The 6,706-nt window shown below is 40.8% G+C and overlaps 1 long non-coding RNA gene across 1 annotated transcript; it reads right to left on the bottom strand.

Annotated features, from left to right (window-relative positions):
- Window positions 1-1,191: 1,191 nt before the first annotated feature.
- LOC146685594 (uncharacterized) lies at window positions 1,192-4,914 on the bottom strand. The gene is made up of 2 exons (XR_014916878.1): window positions 4,123-4,914; window positions 1,192-4,039 (listed from the first exon to the last, which is right to left on the bottom strand). It is a non-coding gene; the product is annotated as an uncharacterized LOC146685594 (long non-coding RNA).
- Between the last annotated feature and the right edge of the window lie 1,792 nt (window positions 4,915-6,706).

The following is a 6,706-nucleotide window of genomic DNA, read 5'->3' as shown; positions in this document are numbered from 1 at the left end:
TAATTATTTTGACATTTGTAAAGCACGTAAAAAAAGTTTCACATTTAACTTGTGTGCTTGTGTTTCACAGAAAAACACTAGATAGCAAAGGTACCGTGATGTATCGTGTTCGCATTGGAGATCATTAACTTTCAACCCAACTTTGACTTCAGAGCAGCTGTCAAATTTCCACTAACAAAATCAAGAGTGTGCAACGTTGATTCAGATTTTTTGTGAATATACATTATATTGAGTCTCTTTTATACTCGCGGCTCATTTGGTGCCCCATTTTTACAAACACTGTAAATGTAGCTAAAGCTACATAGGTATGTAATCTACTCTGTTTTGCCCTTACATTAGTCTCACTGAAGAAAAATGGTCTAACTTTCTAATCTGCTGCTTAACTGCTATCATCTAATGTTCCCTTTATAATATATAATAAGGACAAAATCTCCCTCTTGCCCTTTTAGAAAGTTTCTGGCCTTTTTTCTTGAACCTTACAAAAGGTTCAAGAAAATTAAAACTCACACTCAAATGTACCTTAGGCAGCTTTTAGCTATTATAACTATGATTATGATAGCTTACATATATTTTATAAATTTCAGCTCCTGTGCCATTGTCTTGGTGCTAACAATGGAAAAGCAGCAGGTTGTGGTTTTGCTGGCACCTACCACGCAGGAATGAGATGTAACTACTGTATCAAGGCAAGGTGTTTCTATAGTAGAGAAATGCATACCCAACAAGTCTTTTCAGGAGTATAAAACCATAACATAAACAAGTCCCAGGACCACTGAATTTAGTGTATATAAAGTATGCTTTACAGACTGCCTCTTCTCACAAATTATAATTGGTTTAAATATAAATACTCAAGCATTTCTGTGAATCTATGTAGTAGTTTTCATGTTGTGCTTTGTTTTGTTTTTATTTTAGAGCACTTAGTACCATGACACAAATAGTCGTGGTAGTAAAACACGGCCACTTTTGCTTCATTTCACTTCTTATTTGTAAGTAATGACTGCTTGTGTCATAAGTCAACATGCTAGCAAGCATCTGTTTTGGTTTAGTTTTTTTCTGATTATAGCATTACAGTAACACCTTTGCAGGGTGGGATATATTCAGCAAGTCAACAATAATATTCTGAAGGTAATGTGTTGAAAACGAGAACTGGCAAAGGATCTGTAAGGAGTTCATTTAAAATGGATGAGGATCCAATTCATTTGAATTCAATTTTATTCATACAGCACCAAATCACAACAATAATTCCCTCAAGGCGCTTTATATTTTAAGGTATACCCTCCAAAAATACATACAAAGAAAAACCCAACAATCATATGACCCCCTATGAGCAAGCACTTTGGCAACAGTGGGAAGGAAAAAGTCCCTTTTTACAGGAAGAAACCTCTGGCAGAACCAGGCACAGGGAGGGGCGGGGCCATCTGCCTTGATCGGCTGGGGAGAGAGAAGGAAGACAGGATAAAAGACATGCCTTGGGAGAGAGACAGAGATCAATAACAAGTATAAGTCAAATCAGAGTGGTCTATTAACACATAGGGTCTCATAAAAATCTGACCTTCTGGGGTATTCCTAGTAAACAGTGCAGTCCAATTGCATAGAAGGCCTGCATTGTACAGAATCCTTAAAAACTTAATGTTGGCTAGAGTGCCAATGAACAGAAGTGACTACATTGTGTTACGACCCGTCTAGGGCCAGGCCATAACATGAGTGAGGCACTCGCTTCCCCCCCAAGACCCAAGCAGCCACAAGAAACAAATCCGTTAGTTACAATGCGATTTATTTACTATGTGAAATAAAGGAACCAAAACGGGAGTGTCAACACTTCAGGATGAGCCAAGGCCAAAGCAATAAACAAAACAAATCTACACACATCCCGCACCCCTGACCTTACCAAAACAAAGTCAAAAATAAAGACAGAGTCTGACCTCCTTAACTAACTCAAAACAGGAGAAAACGGGTGATCAAAAGAAACGGCAGCTCACCCCTACCCACTCCACTTCCACAACTTTTAAGCGCACTGCAGCCAGCGGCTACCACAGGAATACTGCTGGGTCATGAGGAGAAACGCAAGGACCTCTCCCGCTGTAGCACTCCAGCCTCCTTTGACTGACTGGAACCAGTCACGTCGGGGCGGTGTATCCACGCACCAATCGGAGCAGGGCTCTGGCACAGCTAAATTAACATAAAAAGACACAACACCTGCACAAACAAACACATGGACATGCAAGTTCGTAACAATTGTCAGACTATTGAGCAGTGGTAGAAGGTGGCCTGGGCAAATGAATCACATTGATCTTTTGCACATTTGTGGAAAAAGTGAAAGATGGATGCGTAATGGGAAAAAGGAAAGCCAGTGGAAGGAATGCGATGCTCTGGGCAATGTTTTGCTGGGAAACTCTGGGTCATGGCATTTGTATGAGTTTTACTTTGAAACATACCCCTGATAGTGGTGATACCACACTGCAAACATTCTTCAAGAACTCTTTGAGACAAAGTGGGCTATACAATATTAGAGTGGTGGTTTTGAAGTAATGTCTTATCAATAAACTGCAAATGGAATATATCATCAAATCAAAACTCAAAACCAAATCAAGTCAATCAAATCAAAACCAATCAAAACCACAAATTACTTCTTGCATAAAGATTTGTTAGGCCATAATTCTGCCCCGAGGGCCACAGGAATTCCATATTAAATAATTTTAATGGATTTTTCCTAAGTTAAGTGTGTATCATCACCAAAAACCACATCCTTCAGCATTATCGGATAAATAAAGAGGCCTAATGTGAAAAGCTGTAGGTGTTAGGAGGACAGCTTGCTAAAACTTTATCTGAAGGTGTTTAAAGTAAGTTAAATAGAGTGTGGTTAATGTATCATTAATGTTAAATTAAGGCAAAATATGTTCCTAGACATACTGCAGCTATAATATTACCAGCATGAGAGCTGGTTGTGCTGTGGCCAGAAGAGCATTTAAACTACTAATAGTCATGGCTGTAAAACATGACCACGTTAGCTTCATTTCACCTCTCATTTGTAAGTAATGACTGCTCGTGTCATAGGTCAGTTTGCTAGCAGGCATCTTGTAGTGTGATCCCAGTGCAAGAGGTTCATGTTTATTTTCACAAATACATATCTTGTTTAATCAAATTCTCTATCCACGCTACGTATCACATGCTCTCTGTTTGAAAAAAAAAAAAATATTTGTGAGTCTTTGTGAGGAATATTTTTCACTAACAAACAATTATCTGATCAGAAACAAGATGCTTGGGTTAGTCATTTTAGTAGTAGCATTTAACCTAATCAATTAATAATGTCCAAGTAATCAGTTAGAGCAGACCTTCCCAAAGTGTGGGGCCCGCCCGCCATTGCAGGGGGGGTGCGGTATGAAAAGGAAAAAACAAAACAAAAAAAACAACGCTTGGACACTGCTAGCACGGGCGCCTCCACAAACACAAAGCAGGAGATGAAGCATCGCTGAATATGTTTCCAAACCAACTTCATTCTAAGCCAAAGACTAGAAAATATGGTGAGGCATATCTTTCCTTTGGTTTCACCTGCACAAGTGCTGAGGTAGGTCTCCCTGCATGATTGGTTTTCCCTTTGTCGGGAGCAGCGCTGGACTGTTTAAATCACGGACAAAGAGTATCCCACATTCGTGATTTTTAGTTCACAAACACTTGACTAACTACTCCTGACATTTTAGAGATATTAGCTCTTTATACAGTAAAGTTACAGCAGGTTACAAATAATAGCAGGCTGATCCTGTCATGGCTACTGAACGGACCCACGCGCAGACAGTTCTTTCAAGGAAACAAAAGGGGATTTATTTACAATAGGGATCACCTTAGTGCAAAATATATGTACAGTGAGTTGGGAGGGGGTCCAGGGCTCCAGGGAGAGAAGGGGGGGGAATCCACACACACGCTTCCTCTTCCACTCAGTCACCGCCACCGCTCCTCCGCACACACGCACTCCTCTTCAGCCACACTCGCTCCAACACTCCACACACTGCCCCACTTGGACAGGTCCGGTGATTCGGTCCAGAATCTACAGACAGAAGGTCAAAGGTTAGTTCCACAACATAAAACACGTGTAAGCGATTCTTCTTTGAATATGCCGCGAGCACGAACTCAGGTGGTTCGACGTTCCAGCGGTGAGCTGCTCTGTGCCACTGCCTTAAATAGCAGCTGGGGAAATCAGCCAGATCAGCCGCAAGTGGACACCATCCACAGGGGTGCATGGGCCAAGAGTGAGAGCCCGTAATGAGCTCCACCCAGGCAGAGAGGAGGAGGAGAGACAAAAAACTAAAACTAACAACAACAAAACCTGTAGCCAGCGTGGGCCAACCAGAGAGACACGGGGACCGTGACAGATCCTGCCACGATTTGTTCCCTCGGTTCAAATCACGGACAAACAGTATCCAACAGTTGTTTATGTTTTTGAACCCATTTTGCAGAGGGATTGAAAAATTTATTGATAGCAATGTTGAATATTGTAGCACATGAAAAAAAACAACTACGTGTAAAATAATCACACCATGACGCCTCTGCCTTTGTAAATGGAGGGACAGTATCTGCGTGTTTATATGTAAGCGTGTAAAACCTGCAGATGGTCAGATTAACAGTATTTTGTCTCTATCTGCTATTCTGCAATTCATCTCATGTAAACAATAACGTGGCGCACAGCGTGACGTGAAAAAAGGCACATACCTTTGACATTGCGTGATGAACTCTGTATTCCTCGTCCACACGTAAACGCAAAAAAGGAGTTTTAAAAAATCTCAGTTTTCGGTGATTCGAAACGCCGTTTACGTGTGGACGACACAGCTGCGTTTTCAAAAATACCCGTGTTGGTGTAGACGTAGCGTAAAAGAGTTAGTAGTTTATATTCTTACTACCTGTAATTTATTGCAGATTACTTGTATTTGCTTAATTGTTTAGTAAATGTTTGAAGTGTGAAATAAACCGCAATGGAGCAAAATATGGGTGTGTGTGGTTGGAGGATGTATCACTGTTGTTGTGATTTGGTGCTATATAAATAAAATTGAATTGAACTGATTAGAAAAAAACCTGTTCGTGGTGTATCATGACTAGGGCTGGGTATCGTCACTGATTTCTAGAATCGATTCAATTCCGATTCACAAGGCCCCGAATCGATTCGATCCACGATTCGATTTAATTCGATTCGATTTAAATCTGGGAAATTTTGACAGTCAGAAATATTATAATTCAGATCAGTACATTTACATATTTTTGTATCAATAAAAAGGAAGCTGACACACGCAAGACTTTATCACAGGTGTGAGCATCACAGCAGAGGCCTTTGTGTCAAAGTAGCTGAGGATAAAACACAGAAAAACATGAAGGTGGTTTTCCTGGCCTGGGATTTTATAAAAATATTCTGCAGTACATCAAAAACGAAAGAAAACCATTAATCAACATATGAACATCACCTCTGAAGTTACAGCGGTTTTATTACAGACACAGCGTTTTGCATTTTGAATAATTTTAAAAAGTTTAAATTTGTTCAGTATTGAACAGCAGAAATGAGGTTTTCTTTTCGGAAGAATGTAAAAGGGAAAAAACAGCGGCCGACAGCCTGTAAACAACAGTAGACTTGTGCGTAACAAGCAAGCGAATAATGAAGAAAGGGAAACTGTTCTTGAAGTACAGAGAGAGAGCTGCGCATCGCAGTGGAAGCAAAACAGTAAAAGTCTGAGTGAATTCATGACGATGTTTATGTGAAGCGTTTGGATCTTCTTTTGCTGCTGGTTCGGTCAATATTGTTTGGAGAGAGATCAAACTAACAGCTTTAGAATCGGCGCATAAAGGGTGTGCACACAATGCGCAGACCCGCCGACAGATCAGAGTCAGCGAGCTGTCGGCTTTCAGCCCCGACTGTGAGAAAAGCGACATCTAACTGATTCTGATCCGCGGGTCCCGCTGTGTGTTTAAGTCTTTGTGCAGAATCCGTGTTCCTGCTCTCATTTACTGTCTTAACTGTTTGGTGGTTCTTGAAATTTTGTGAGATTTCACCTGAGATTCTGGCATTTTGGGCAAAATAAATTTATATTAAAAAATCGATTCAGGATTTTAATGAATCGATTTTACGTTATCCAAGCCAGAATCGATTTTAATCGATGAATCGATTATAAGAACCCACCCCTAATCATGACCGTTCTGCCTGAATTGGGTTCTTTGTCCTTGTCCTGATGTAGTGATCAGTTGAGGCTGTGCTGCCTCTGCTTACACTGATCTGATCTTAGCAGGCTCACGTGGAGAGACTTAATGGTCAGGCCATGGCAGCAGTCCTGTACCTCCTTCCCAAAGGTGTTCAGTCATGAAGGTCATTACAGTAATGCAAAAGGTTTTTTGAGCTCCACTTGCCTGTGTGCACAACATGACTGGGCCAGGACCAACGGGAGCAGAAAGTTAAGTCAATTTTCAGACCAATATGACCAACACGGCATAAAGCTACTGCAGAGCCATATCCCAGCTATGCCCGCTCTGTCTCACCTCAACCGAATTCCTTACATTTGTTCTTTCTTCTCATTCCCTGTTTCTTATTACATCTGAGTTAATTTACATATGATTTGCTGTAAAACTCAGAGCTTTACGCTTTACTCTCCTCTCCAGCAGCTTTAGCGAACAGAATCATGATCTGAATGCACTGATGTGCCAGACACATTTCGCTTTGCCAAGCTTAGCTCTATAA

Source organism: Copadichromis virginalis, linkage group LG19 (genome assembly GCF_057382275.1).
Source record: "Copadichromis virginalis isolate Kocher_CV1m ecotype Utaka linkage group LG19, C_Virginalis_male_GT1.1, whole genome shotgun sequence".
Classification (NCBI taxonomy): domain Eukaryota; kingdom Metazoa; phylum Chordata; class Actinopteri; order Cichliformes; family Cichlidae; genus Copadichromis; species Copadichromis virginalis.
Note: the sequence above shows the minus strand (reverse complement) of the source record. Positions and strands in the feature narration are given on the sequence as shown.